At 44.7% G+C, this 15,691-nt stretch overlaps 1 long non-coding RNA gene across 1 annotated transcript; it reads left to right on the top strand.

Annotated features, from left to right (window-relative positions):
- The first annotated feature begins 8,062 nt into the window (after window positions 1–8,062).
- LOC144612077 (uncharacterized) lies at window positions 8,063–12,830 on the top strand. The gene is made up of 3 exons (XR_013549613.1): window positions 8,063–8,260; window positions 8,878–8,924; window positions 12,738–12,830. It is a non-coding gene; the product is annotated as an uncharacterized LOC144612077 (long non-coding RNA).
- Window positions 12,831–15,691: the final 2,861 nt, after the last annotated feature.

The raw sequence follows: 15,691 nt of genomic DNA, 5'->3' as shown, positions 1-15,691 counted from the left end.
AGTTCTTCCATTTAAGAATGATGGAGGACACTATGCTCTTTGGGACCTGCAATTCTGCAGAAATTGTTTTATACCCTTCCCCAGATATGTCTCAACACAATCCTGTCTCGGACGTCTATGGACAATTCCATCGTCTTCATGGCTTGATTTTTACCCTGACATGCATTTTCAACTGTGGGACCTTATGTAGATAGGTGGGTGCCTTTCCAAGTCATGTCCAATCAATTTAATTTACCACTGGTGGACTCCAGTCAAGTTGTAGAAACACCTCAAGGATAATCAATAGAAATAGAATGAACAAAAGCTCAATTTTGAGTGTCATAGAAAAGGGTCTGAATACTTATGTAAATATGATATTTCAGTTATTTCTTTTCAAATTACTTTTTAAAAATTTCAAAACACCTGTTTTCGCTTTTTTATTCTGGGGTATTGTGTGTAGATTGATGATAACAAAAGTGAATTTAATCAATTTTAAAATAAGGCTGTAACAGAGCACAATGTAGAAGAACTGAAGGGGTCTGAATACTTTCTGAATGCACTGTATTACCTAAAGAAACTTTCCTGAATTCATTTGACAAATTCCATCCCATCGCAGCCCTTGACACTCTGTCAGTCCCAGTCTATATTGGGAAAGTTAAAATTGCCGATGGTGGTGACCCTATTAATCAGCTGTCGGAAATCTCCTCGCACATTTGTTCTTATAATTCCCGTTGACTATTTAAGGGCCAAAAGTACACTCCCAACAAGCTAATCATCTGTTTTTTATTTCTCAGCTCCACCCCTATAACCTCACTGCAAGACCCATCAGAAATGTCATCTGATTACTGCTGTGACATTCTTCCTAATCAATCGAGCACCATCCCCTCCTCTTTTACCCCCACCTCTATCTTGTACCTCTCGCACCTGTACCCGAGATCATTAAGCTGCCAGTTCTGTACCTTGCTTAGCGATGTTTTTGTAATGTTTAAAATGTCCCAGTCGCATGTACCTATCCAAGTCTCGCCCATCAGCCCTCTCCCATTAAATAGATGCAATTCAATAGAAACAAAGAAACATAGAAAATAGGTGCAGGAGTAGGCCATTCGGCTCTTTGAGCCTGCACCGCCATTCATTGGGATCATGGCTGATCATCCACAATCAGTAACCCGGAAGTAAGCAGTAATCAGGAAGCATAGGGTGATGGTGGAAAGTTGCTTCTCAGAATGGAGGCCTGTGACTGGTGGTGTGCCACAGGGTTCGGTGCTCGGCCCGTTACTGTTTGTCATCTACATCAATAATTTGGATGAGAACATACAGGACAAGATCAGCAAGTTTGCTGATGATACAAAAGTTAGTGGTTTTGCAGATAGTGAAGATGGTTGTGAATGATTGCAGCAGGATTTGGAACGATTGGCCACGTGGGTGGAGGAATGGTTGATTGAATTTAATACAGAGAAGTGTGAGGTGTTGCATTTTAGGTTGTCGAACAAAAGCAGGACCTACACAGTAAATGGTAAGCCTCTGGCTAGTGTTGTAGAGCAGAGGGATCTAGGAGTACAAGTGCATGGTTCCTTGAAAGTCGAGTCGCAGGTAGATAAAGTAGTCAAAAAGGCTTTTGACACTTTGGCGTTCATCAGTCAGAGTATTGAGTATAGAAGTTGGGAGGTCATGTTGCAGTTGAAGAAGACCTTGGTGAGACTGCATTTAGAATATTGTGTTCAGTTCTGGGCACCATGTTATTGGAAAGATATTGTCAAGCTTGAAAGGGTTCAGAGGATGTTGCCAGGACTAGAGGGTGTGAGCTAAAGGGGAGGTTGAATAAGCTGGGTCTTTGTTCCATGGAGCATAGGAGGATGAGGGATCTTATAGAGGTACACAAAATCATGAGAGGAATAGATTGGGTCGATGCACAGTCTTTTACCCAGAGTAGGGGAATCGAGGACCAGAGGACATAGGTTCAAGCTGAAGTGGAAAAGATTTAATAGGAATCTGAACAGTTATTTTTTCACGCAGAGGGTGGTGGGTGTGTGGAACAAGCTGCCAGAGGAGGTAGTTGAGGCTGGACCTAGCCCATCGTTTAAGAAACAGTTGGACAGGTACATGGATATGACAGGTTTGGAGGGTTATGGACCAAGTGCAGGCAAGTGGGACTAGGGTAGCTGGGACATTGTTGGTCGGTGTGGGCGAGTTAGGCTGAAGAGCCTGTTTCCACAATATATCACTCTATCACTCTAACCCATGCCTGCCTTCTCCCCATAGCCTTTGATTCCACTAGCCCCAAGAGCTCTATCTAACTCTTTTCAATTATTCCAGTGAATTTGCCTCCACTACCTTCTGTGGCAGAGAATTCCACAAATTCACAAATTCTTTGCTCTCTGGGTGATTCCACAAATTCACAAATCTGTGGGTGATTCCACAAATTCACAACAGTCCTACGTTGCTTCCTGCTGTGCTATCCCGCCTAGTGAGCTTTCTTTATCATCTTCCATACCGAGTTCCAGCCACTCACCTGCCTCAGTTCTCTCAGTTCTGCAATGAACTCCTTCCCCCCCCTCCACCCAGCAATTTTAATTTGAACCCACCCGATTACCAGCAGCAAACTTTCCTGTCAGGATATTGGTTGGTCTCCAGTTCAAGTGTAACCCGTCCTTCTTGTATGGATCACCTCTGCCCCAGAAGAGATTCCAATGGTTCATAAATCTAAATCCCTACCAATAGACAATAGACAATAGGTGCAGGAGTAGGCCATTCGGCCCTTCGAGCCAGCACCGCCATTCAATGTGATCATGGCTGATCATTCTCAATCAGTACCCCGTTCCTGCTTTCTCCCCATACCTCCTGACTCCGCTATCCTTAAGAGCTCTATCTAGCTCTCTCTTGAATGTATTCAGAGAATTGGCCTCCACTGCCCTCTGAGGCAGAGAATTCCACAGATTCATAACTCTCTGACTAAAAAAGTTTTTCCTCATCTCTGTTCTAAATGGCCTACCCCTTATTCTTAAACTGTGGCCCCTGGTTCTGGACTCCCCCAACATTGGGAACATGTTTCCTGCCTCTAACTTGTCCAACCCCTTAATAATCTTATACGTTTCGATAAGATCCCCTCTCATCCTTCTAAATTCCAGTGTATACAAACCTAGTCGCTCCAGTCTTTCAACATATGACAGTCCCGCCATTCCGGGAATTAACCTAGTAAACTTACGCTGCACGCCCTCAATGGCAAGAATATCCTTCCTCAAATTTGGAGACCAAAACTGCACACAGTACTCCAGGTGCGGTCTCACTAGGGCCCTGTACATCTGCAGAAGGACCTCTTTGCTCCTATACTCAACTCCTCTTGTTATGAAGGCCAACATTCCATTGGCTTTCTTCACTGCCTGCTGTACCTGCATGCTTCCTTTCAGTGACTGATGCACTAAGACACCCAGATCACGTTGTACGTCCCCTTTTCCTAACTTGACACCATTCAAATAATAATCTGCCTTCCTATTCTTACCACCAAAGTGGATAACCTCACACTTATCTACATTAAACTGCATCTGCCATGCATCCGCCATGCATCCGCCCACTCACACAACGTGTCCAAGTCACCCTGCAACCTCATAGCATCTTCCTCACAGTTCACACTGCCACCTAGCTTTGTATCATCGGCAAATTTGCTAATGGTACTTTTAATCCCTTCATCCAAGTCATTGATGTATATTGTAAATAGCTGCAGTCCCAACACCGAGCCTTGCGGTACCCAACTAGTCACTGCCTGCCATTCTGAAAGGGACCCATTTATCCCCACTCTTTTCTTTCTGTCTGCAACAACTCCTCAGCCACACATTTATCTGTCCAAATTTCTTGTACTTGCCGTCATTAGCACATGGTACTGGAGGTCCTGCTTTTGAACCATTTGCCTAACTACGTATATTCATTTTGCGGGACCTCTTCCATTTTCCTAATGTCATTGGTGCCAACATGCACAGCACTCACCCTCCCCTTGAGAATGTGCATGCCTGTCCAAATGGTGTAGGTCCAGTCCATCCAACTTCTCTCAAATAACCTCTGCGCCACTGATATCGGGCCCACTGTTCTGTAGCTCCCTGATTTATTCTTGCTGCCCTTTTCAATAATTCCCTTCTTAAATAGTCTTGTTCAAAACATCTCACAGTGGTGCAGCTAGTAGAGCTGCTGCCTCGGCTCTCCCATCATCTGGCTTCGAACGAGACCTCGGGTGCTGACTGTGTGGAATTTACACATTCTCCCTTTGATCTTGTGGGTGTCCTCTCAGCTCCCAAAACATCAGTGATGGTACGTTCTTTTAATTCTATCTTTTACATTGTTCTGTGTTGTGATGAATGGAGCAATTTGGGTGGGCAGAATGGGAAGAGGCAGCGGGAAAGGGGGTGGGGGGAGAGGATGGGGGAATTGGAGAAGGGAGGAGGGAGAAGAGAGAGATTGTAACATATTTACCGAAATGGAGCAATGAAATTCTTATTTGCAGTACCATAATACGTCTAAACGATAACATAAAAACAAATACACTTTCAGTTCATTAATAAAAACAATATTAGTGAAAAACAAAGCAAGCCCAAAGATAAAATGGGGGAGAATAACATAGTTGAGGGTAGGATTTTTTTTTTAAAGGATGCTTGGTGTGCACTCAAAGGTCCTGTTTCCATGCTGTTTATCTCTGACTCTGTCCCAACAACAACACTGTTCTGCTGCTGTGGGACCGTGTGTGGCTCACCCCTCATCCCGCATCCTTGTCAACTCCAAACAACACAACCCAACACTTTTAGACATTTGTGGTAGTATAAAAGCTTTATCCCTGAAATTAGGTGAGTTAATCTCTTCTGGGCTATTTTGAATGCAAATGTACTCTTAAATAACGAGACCAACATCGCACTTAAACTTAAACTGTATTTTCATCTCCAACCCCGCTTGCAATAAATCCCAATGTGCTGCTTACCTTCCTGACGTTTGTCGCACCTTCATGTCGACTGTCAGGTGTCTCATGCACAAGAACATCTTGATCTGTCTGCACTCCACCCACTTTTGATTTCTACTGCCTTTTCATACTTCACACAAGTGCTTAACCTCGCATTACATAGAAACATAGAAAATAGGTGCAGGAGTAGGCCATTTGGCCCTTTGAGCCTGCACCGCCATTCAATATGATCATGGCTGATCATCCAGCTCAGTAACCTGTAACCTTCTCTCCATACCCCCCGATCCCTTTAGCCACAAGGGCCACATCTAATTCCCTCGTAAATATAGCCAATGAACTGGCCTCAACTACCTTCTGTGGCAGAGAATTCCACAGACTCACCACTCTCTGTGTGAAGAAATGTTTTCTCATCTCGGTCCTAAAAGACTTCCCCCTTATCCTTAAGCTGTGACCCCTGGTTCTGGACTCCAACATCGGAACAATCTTCCCGCATCTAGCCTCTCCAACCGCTTAAGAATTTTATATGTTTCCATAAGATCCCCCCTCAGTCTTCTAAATTCCAGCGAGTACAAGCCTAGTCTATCCAGTCTTTCTTCATATGAAAGTCCCGCCATCCCAGGGATCAATCTGGTGAACCTTCTCTGTACTCCCTCTAAGGCAAGAACGTCTTTCCTCAGATTAGGAGACCAAAACTGCACACAATACTCCAGGTGCGGTCTCACCAATGCCCTGTACAACTGCTATGAATGCCAACATACCATTCGCTTTCTTCACTGCCTGCTGCACCTGCACGCTTGCTTTCAATGGCTGGTGCACCATGACACCCAGGTCACGTTGCATCTCCCCTTCTCCTAATCGGTCACCATTCAGGTAATACTCTGCTTTCCTGTTCTTGCCGCCAAAGTGGATAACCTCACATTTATCCACATTATATTGCATCTGCCATGCATTTGCCCACTCGCCTAATCTATCCAAGTCACTCTGCAGCCTCCTAGCATCCTCCTCGCAGCTAACACTGCCACCCAGCTTCGTGTCATCCGCAAACTTAGAGATGTTGCATTCAATTCCCTCGTCCAAATCATTAATATACACTGTAAATAACTGGGGTCCCAGCACTGAGCCTTGCGGTACCCCACTAGTCACTGCCTGCCATTCCGAAAAGGACCTGTTTATCCCTACTCTTTGCTTCCTGTCCGCCAACCAATTTTCTATCCACCTCAACACTGAACCCTCAATACCGTGTGCTTTAATTTTGTACACCAATCTCCTATGTGGGACCTTGACGAAGGCCTTCTGAAAGTCCAGATACAACACATCGACTGGTTCTCCCTTATCCACTCTACTAGTTACATTCTCGAAAAATTCTATAAGATTCGTCAGACATGATTTGCCTTTTGTAAATCCATGCTGACTTTGTCCGATGGCATTGTTTTTCATTAAGTTCCGTTCGCCCGGTTTAAACCCATTCTCTCGATCCGTGTCTGTCTAAGATGCCTTGTTTTGGGAGGAGCACAGCTGGGTAAGGCAGGAGAGGGAGTGGGGGCTGGTGCGCAGTGAGCGGAAATGGTGAATCAGAGGACATGAGTGTGAGAGAGGCATCATCTGCAGGATAATTTTCTCCCACACCAGCAGTGAGCTAATGTTGGCCCTCTGTGTACTGGAATATAATATATAGAATGGATTGGATAATAAACATCCAGAGAAAAGGTACATCCCTCCCCAGGAACACTCACTATTAATGTTGGACACTGAGCTATGAGAGTGTTGTAAAGTATGTAATGTTAGGAACGATGATGTTAATTTTGACAGGAACAGAATTGCGTAATTGCAGCAAGCAGGGATGGGCACATGGCATGGCTGTGATTTTGGCCTGAACTGGACATTCCTGTGTGGTGAATTCTAAATAATTCTTTCCAGCTTTCGGTTCCATTGACGATCCAATGGACTCACTCCTTCAATCATTTTTACCCATTCCTGATATCATGTTTGTGAGATGCCGGTTGCAAAGCAAGAATAGAGGATTCTTCACTTCTGACAAAAAAAACACCAGTCATTGCATATTGGGCAATATTAACAACTGAAAAGTACGAGATTAAGTAAGAGGCTTTCTGGGAAGACAGACAGAGACATTCTTTGGTACCTTGAGGGGTCAGTGACAACATCTTATGATTTTCAGTTCCCTCTATGGTCTTACTCCTCCTTATCTCTGCAATCCATTCCGTGCAGCATCTGATATATCTTAGCTACTCATCTGCACATTTAATGTTTTCATAGCTGGCAGAGAGTTGAACAGCATGGAAGCATGCACTTTGGCCCAACACGTCAGTGGTTTACCTATATCCCTGAGCAAGTGTTCCTCGAAGTGTTGGAGCAACACAACCGGACAGATAGCATCTGTAGAGGGAATGGACAGATGGTGGTCTGAGTCTGAAGAGGGGCCTGACATGAAACATCGCCTGTCCATTCCCTCCGCAATGCTGCTTCACCTGCTGAGCTCTTCCAGCACTTGGAGTTTTGGTCAGAATTGCAGAATATGCAGTTTGTTGTGTCTCTCCACATCTTTATTGTCCAAGTAGCTCTTCAAATTTCTTTAATACATGATAATAGTATATGCCTCAACCACTTCCTCTGGCTGCTCATTCCATATACTCACCACACTCTGAAAAATGTGTCACTCCTTAAACCTATGACTTTTATCCGGAGAAAGAGATTGTGACTATCCAGCTTACTAACATTCCTCAATTTTATAAACCTCCATAAAGACACTACTCAGGTTTTATCCTTGCTCCAGGGAAAATAGACAGCTTATCCATTCTCTCCCTTTAAACTCAAAAGTCCCAACAACATTTTCTAGTTTTGGCTGTTTTGCAGCTGCCAAGGCCCCATGTGGTTTCTGCTCATCATAGTTCTCGAGCACTGACACCAATGTGCACAACAAATGATTTTGTGGATGTTCCTTTTCCAGTCCTCTCTGTTACTGTAGTCCCACCGCACAGCTGAGTGTCCAGAGCTGCCACGTTACAGGAGGTTGATGTAGAATGTAAAACATATCATGGAGCTGCTGGGCAGAACGGCCTGTTTCTATGCAGGGACATAAATAATTCATCTTCCCTTCTGTGGCCATTGCAGGTCAAACGGAAACACATGTTCTGGTCAATTCTGCCCCCTTCAACCATCCTGGCAAAATGAGAGCAAGATTCGGGAACGACAATTACTGCAATCTTGAGCAAAATGCTGGAGTAATACAACGGTTCAGGCAGAGTTTGCTGAAGGAATGGAAAGCCATTTTGGGTTGGTCAGACTGAAGAAAGTGGAAACAAGCAACTTTCAATATCAGGAGCGCAGGTAACATTGGTGAATGGAAGGATGCAAACTGAGCAAAATTCGACATAAAGAATCAAAGGGGCAATTGGTGAAATGAGGACTGGAATATGAGGGAACAGGAGAGAGTGACAAGTGGTTGTACAGACTGAGAATCAATATCCTTGGAAGCTTGAGTGAATAACTGATGATCCCTGTTTTCCTGTATGTGTTATGTCTTGTTCCACTATTTCCTCTGTGTTGAGCTCAGTCACGATGTTCTCATGCTAATTTTCAAACCGTTTAGTGGTCCCATCTGTCCCCCTCGTTGCAGCACTCTCCATAATTTTTAATGGTCCAAGATATATGGCTGCCTCCAATTCAGATCTTTAGATAAACTGATGTAATTTTTCGTGAATGAGGAATGATTGTGTGGATGTTCCTTGTCCAGTCCCCTCTGTTCACTGCAGTCCCACGACACAGCTGAGTGCACAGTGCTTCCACATTGCAGGATGTTGGTGTGCAGTATAAAACAAGTCAATGTTGTTGGGCTGAATGGCCTGTTCCTCTGCAGTAATTTCCATACAAAACACCCTTGTTTTTGCAACCACTACATTACTAATGGGTTAACTTTCCTGCTCTGTCATCCCTGTTTTTACCAGGAAATCCATAGACTGAGAACAAGGGACCTTTCACACCAAGGAATCAGGTAACCATTGATGAAAGGGCTCAGATGCAAATTGAGCGACAAGGAAACGAGAATTTATGGAAAAGGAGAGTGGCCGAGGGGTGGGAATAGGGATAGGAGGAGGGAATGGACAGATAGAGGCAGTTTCCATAGGAGTTTGAGTGGAAGGGCTTAAATACTTGTTTCTGTGTACCAAATTCAAATCTGCCATCATAACATTTCCAATGGAAGCACTGCAGATTAATTTGCCACCATTCCCACAATCCTGTTCGTAACAAGAAACATCTGGACGGAAAACAAAGTACTTTACATATCGGGCACAGGTAACATTTTGTGAAAGGCCACAGCTCGTTCCATATACCTACCACCCTTTGCATTTAAAAAAAATAAGTTGCCCCTCACGTTCCTTTCTATTCAATCTTACCTCCCTCACCTTCAATCCATGGCCTCTGGTTTTGATTCCTCTACTCTGGGGAAAAGACTGTGCATTTATACTATGTATTCCTCACATGAAATGATACGCCTCTATAATATCACCCCTCATCTTCCTGCACTCCCGAGTTATAAAGTTCTGGCCTGCTCGACCAAGGAGTGAATTTCCTGTGTCCTTTTCTGCTGTTTCACCACTGCATTATTTATCATTGAATTAGAATCCTCCATCAATGACTGCCAAGATCACTCAGTGTCTTCTCACAGGAACACAGCAAAACAGGGACAAAAGTAGATTGCCTGCCCTGTGTCAATGCAATCATAACTGATCTGCCCCAGGCTTCAACTGATAGAGTCAAAGTGTCATACAGCACGGATACAGGCCATTCAGTTCACCTTGTCCATACTGATCATTAAGTATCAATTTATATCATTCCCAGATATCAACATATGATCTGTCACCTTCTAGGCCTTGGTGATTCAAGTGCTCATCTAGATACTTCTGAAATGTTGTGATAGCCTCTGCCATCACCATCCTCCATACAGTGTTAAATGCCTGGGCCCTGTCATTTGCAGTGTTACACTCCTGGGCCCTGTCATTTACAGTGTTACACTCCTGGGTCCTTTCATTTACAGTGTGAAGAAGGCATATGGCGTTGTTGCCTTCATTGGACAGGACATTGAGTGAAGGGTTAGGACATCACCTTGCATCTGGACAGAACATTAGTGAGACTACATGAGTATCATGTGCAAACTCAGATCCTGGGTGGACAGGGCTTTCTCCATCGCTGCTCCCACCCTATGGAACTCACTACCCCAAACCGTTAGAGACTCCTCCACACTCACCACATTCAAAACATCGCTGAAGTCTCACCTGTTCAGTACTGCCTTCAACCACTGAAGGTCACCTCACCTTCTGTCTCCTTTCTCTGTTCGTTTATTTATTTACTTATTTATATATTTATTCATTTCCCTATGTTCTCTAAATCTCTGTAAAGCGTCTTTGAGTATATGAAAAGCGCTATATAAATAAAATACATTATTATTATTATTATTATTATTATTATTTCTGGTCACCATGCTATTGAATGCAAAGAATGTGATTGAGATAGAGAGGCTGCAGAAGGATGTTGCCGGGACAGGAGTGCTCAAGATGTGAGGAGAGCTTGGATGCGTGGGGGCTGTTTCTTTTTTGGAGTGAAGGAGGCTGTGAGGTGACCTTGCCGAGGTTTATTAAATTACGAGGGGCATAGATAAGATTGATGCTTGCATTCATTTTACCAAGGCAGAGGTTGGAGGCCTCTATAGGCTGACTAAAGCTGGAGGCCATGGGTTTAATGTCTGGCTGGATTATGGGCTATTACCTACAGTACAGAACTTTATTGTCATTCGGTACAGATACCGAACGAAATTACAATTCCAGCAGTCACAGAACACAACAAAAAAGAAAAGAACACAGGACACACGACCCCAACACAAACATCCATCACAGTGACTCCAAACACCCCCTCACTGTGATGGAAGGCTGAACCGAGCCGCGCCGGGCGATGGAAGGCCCCGCGGCCGAGCCGCACCGAGCGCTGAAACTTCCCGCGGCCGTACCGGGTGATGGAAGGCCCCGCGGCCGAGCCACGCCGGGCACTTGTGTCCCGCGGCCAAGCCGCGCTGGCGATGTTAAGTCCAGCGGCCGAGCTGCGCCGGGCGATGGAAGGCCCCGCGGGCGATGGAAGGCCCCGCGGGCGATGGAAGGCCCCGCGGCCAAGCTGCGCCCCGGGGAAGAGACCTAAAAAAAGAAAGGTTTCACCCACCCCACCACCCCCCGCCCCCCCCACCCACACATACACAGCCAAAAACAGAAATATAAACCATCCCAACACCGACACACAAACAACAAAAAGGAAAAAAGACAAACAGACTGCCAGCGAGCCGCAGCCTTTAGGCACAACCACATGTGACTACAAGGAGAGGATAGCTGATGGAAGTATATAAAGTTACGGGAGGTATAGAGAGACAAGTCAGTTGGACCTTCTTTCCCAATGTGAAATTGTCAAACACTAGAGGGAATAGATTTAAGGTGAGAGAGACAAAGTTTAAAGTAGATGTGTTGGTTTAGTTTTTTTTACACAGGGTGATGGGTGCCTGGAACATCCTGCCATGGGTGGTGAGGAAGCAGATACAATAGTGGCATCGGAGAGGTTTACAGATAGGCTCGTGGACCTGCAGGGAATGGAGGGATATTGATCATATGTCGTCATGCAGCAGGGAAAAAACCCTTCGGCCCAATTCATTAATGTCGGCTAAGATCCCCTAGTTTAGGTAATCCCATTGGCCCATTTCCTTCTAAACCTTTCCATGTACCTGTTCAAGTATCTTTTTAATGCCGTTATAGTCCTGCATCAACTACATCCACTGGCAGCATGTTCCATTTACCCACCATCCTCTGAGTGAAAAAATTACTCCCAAGTTCCTGTTAATTTTTTCCGCTCTTACCTTAAACCTATGTCCACTGGTTCTTGATTCCCCAACACTTGGGAAAAGACCATGCGCGTTTACCCTACTTATTTCCCTCATGATTTTATATACCTCTATAACATCTTTTGCAAGGAGATATGATTAATTTTATCGTGCTGCATTCGGCATAGAGATTGTGGGCCATAGGGATGTTTCTGTGATGTGCTATTCAATGTCCTAATGTGAGCAGGGAAAGATTTAAATAGGACGTGAGAAACAGTTTTATTCACACAGAGGGTGATGGATGTATGGAATGAATTGCCAGAAGTGGTAAAGGCAGGAACAATTATGACATTTGAAAGTCTTTTGGACAGGTTCATGGATCGAAAAGGATTAGAGGGATAATTATGGTCAGGCAGAGGCAAACGGGAGTTGGGCCAAAGAGCTTGTTTGCAGGCCGTAGTTGTGCTTCAGCTGCCAGTGTCCTGTTTACTGTCTGTTCTGGGACCGGAGCACAGACACCAATATCTGATGCGACATGTTTTAGTACAACAGGAATGATCCTGCCAGTTTCCTTTTGCAGCCCCCTCTGTTCACTGTAGATCCACCACACAGCACAATGCTGCCACGTGGGATGATGGACGATAAATCTGATAAAATTCTCTGCAATTTCATCTCTGTTCCAGTTTCCATATACACAGCTCAGTGTCACATACTGACGTGGCATGGATTATTTTGTGGCTACTTCCTCTCTAGCCCACACTGTCCATTACATTTCCAATACACAGTCCACTGGCAGCTTTTATCCGATGACTACTCCCTCTGTTAATACTTATGTCCATTTCTGTTCCAGTATGGCCCTCTGTGTAATAATGGTCACCTGGTCATTTGGCCAGATTTTTCAGGACCTACAGTGTATTTCCTCTCTGATACATTTGTCTGTTACAATTGCAGCCCCCTGCTCAGTGCTGACCCTTCACTGATCTGCGGGTGTTAGAGGAAGTCGACGGGAAACAATGGACTCTTCATTCCACAGACACAGAATGGGGGGGTGTTGGTTTGTCTGCTTTGCATGTTTTCCCCAAACCCGCATCGGCTGCACTGTTATCCAGCCCTGCAGTTATTCACTCGGGAAGCGGATGTGGAAGGTAGCGGGTGAGCTGTCGCTGAGTCTGTCAACACTCACGGTAGAGTCCCCGGGACTGAGGAGGTTGCAGGTGGTCTCATCTCCCTCCATCCCAGGCAGCAGCACCTCTGCAGAATCAGGTAAGAAGACATCACCACTTGATCAATCTCATAATTTTACCTCATGTTAATTGATTGTAATTAATTTTCCTGTACAACGCTGAGAGGGAGATCTTACGTTTGCCTGTAGATCTCCCAGTCAGGGAGTCATGTGTTTCACCCACTATTAATTGCTGTCCCACTTTACAGCTTGCACAAGACCCTTGTACCTCATTTCTCTCTGATTTTAATTCTGTGCTTTCATTTGCAGAATGTCACCTGGTGAAATGAGGGTTATGCTACTGATCCTGGGTTCTCTGAGTGAGTAATTTCCAACAGGGGTAAACTGTGTGTTGTGTACGGCAAGAAGAATTGGGATTTATATATTGTCTGTACAGGAGCAATAGCAATGTATCTATTCAGTGCAAATGGGCCATGACCAATTAAAATTTGACACAGAATATTAGAACAGGTATTAAAAAGTAAAGTCAGCAAGTTTGAAAAGGCAGCAATATTGATATGAAGGAGCAGGTAACTTAGTTTTCCACATTCAGCTGATGCAACTTCTCCGCCAATCTCTCTATTCTGTATGTGTGATGGGCTGTTTAAATTAAAGATTCTACAAAACTGATATCGCTATCAGCTCCATTCTTGCACATTATTTCACTTTCACCACCTCAACGTCACAGCTGATACCACTGCCCTCTTCTGTGAAAGACCAGTGCAAAGGGTGGCATGGTAGTGCAGCAGTAGAATTGCTGCCTCACAGCGCTAGATACCCGTTTCGAACCTGACTCTGGCTGCTGTCTGCATGGAGTTTGTACGTTCTCCCCGTGACCTGCGTGGGTTTTTTACGGGTGCTTTGGTTTCCTCCCGATCGCCAAACATGTTGGGGGTTGTAGGCTAATTGGCTTGGTATAATTGTAAATTGTCCCTAATGTGTGGGATAGTGTTCCCGTGCAGGGATCGCTGGTCAGGTATGGACTTGGTGAGCCAAAGGGTGTGTTTCAGCACGGTATCTCTAAATTAAACTAAAAAAGAGGTGTGTTTAGAACTGGACACTGCCTCCAAATACAAGCTGTTGTCTGGTCAGCGACACAGCTCTCTATTTTCTTTCCATTTTTTCATTTTCCATACTTTACACAACATCTCAAGTGCTTTTGTTGCTTATATGTCAGTGTTCTTCACCCATGTGTCTTCCTGGTTGACTTTGTAAACCGAACATCCTCTGCACCTCCTCTCCGTATCTACTTTTACGGCTCTTGGTATCTATCCTAAATCTCCCTATTTTTGCTTTGGCCAACCCCATGCTTTCCTCGAGATCTGTGTGCCTCTTAGATTAGAGTCTCCAATTCTTTAATGGGAACATATTTGTTCCAAGTCTTCACTCTGTTCTCCATGATTGACTCCCCCTGCTTTGTATTGCCTACAAGCTGCTGTTGTAAATTGAGTGTTGATAGCTTTTTGACCAGAATTGAAATGTTAAGGTTCGGAGAGCATAGTTTTAAGTTGACACGGGCAAAATTTAAAGATGATATGCAGGGCAAGTATTTGTTTACACAGATGCTGGTGGGTATGTGGAACGCACTGCAGTGGAGGCAGATACTATACTGGTGCTTAAAAAGCTTTTAGAAGCATATGGATAGGCAAGTAATGGAAGCATATAGGTCATGTGCAGACAGAGAAGATTAGCCTAACTTGGGATTATGTTTGACACAGACATTGTGGGCTGAAGGGCCTGTTTCTGTGCTGTACTGTTTTATGTTCTATATTTCCTCTTCAGTGTACTCTGAGAATACTTCTGCATCTCTCCCCTTCCTTGCAGTGGTATCCCAGTTGGTGAAAATGCTGTTGAAATTCCCAATCATCAGAGCCTGGGCATCTTTGTATTTTAGGTCTCCGATGAAACCTGTATCTGGCAAAGTTCAGCAGCTTCTCCTCCCAACATTAAGACATGACCACTGCCATAAGCCCACATCTAACTGTGGCCCCAGTTCATTGCCTTTATTTCCAGAGGTGTACAGTACAGGAACAGGCCCTTCACCCACCTTGTCCACGCCGATCAAGTGGGTATAGTGGCCTAGTCCCATTTGCCTGCATTTGGCCCAAAGCCCTCTAAGTTCTTCCTACTCGTATATCTGTCTAAATGTCTTTAACCATATCACCATATGACAATTACAGCACGGAAACAGGCCCGTTCGACCCTACCAGTCCACGCCGACCACTTTCTCTGACCTAGTTTCATCTACCTGCTCTTTTAAAGGCCTTTTTAGTATTCCCTTCCATAGCTTCCTCTGGCAGCTCATTCCAGATACTGACTACCCTCTGACTGAAAAGGTTGTCTCTGAGTCCCTCTTAAATCTCTCCCCTCTCAGCTTAAGACAACGGTATTGTCGGGGAAGAAATAGTGAGGGCTAATAACTTCTTTCGTATGTCAACTACAACAATCAAAAGTGGCAATTGGTGCTTCAGAGAACCGTAGTTGACGCTTTGCTGCAAATGTTGCCAGTTCTGTAGAACTACCCAGGGTGGACGACGAGGACGTAAAGCAGCTCCCACCCCGGCTAATAACTAGTAAATAGGGATGTGGATTGTGGGAATGTGGTGTTAGGGAAACGCAGCCAAAGCCTAAAATTAGAGAAATGGAATACAGCAGTGATGACACCCATGTTTCAGGAAATGTA

This window comes from Rhinoraja longicauda, chromosome 43, assembly GCF_053455715.1.
Source record: "Rhinoraja longicauda isolate Sanriku21f chromosome 43, sRhiLon1.1, whole genome shotgun sequence".
In the NCBI taxonomy this organism is placed as follows: Eukaryota; Metazoa; Chordata; class Chondrichthyes; order Rajiformes; family Arhynchobatidae; genus Rhinoraja; species Rhinoraja longicauda.
The sequence above is the reverse complement of the archived record's forward strand: the minus strand, read 5'-3'. Positions and strand labels throughout refer to the sequence as shown.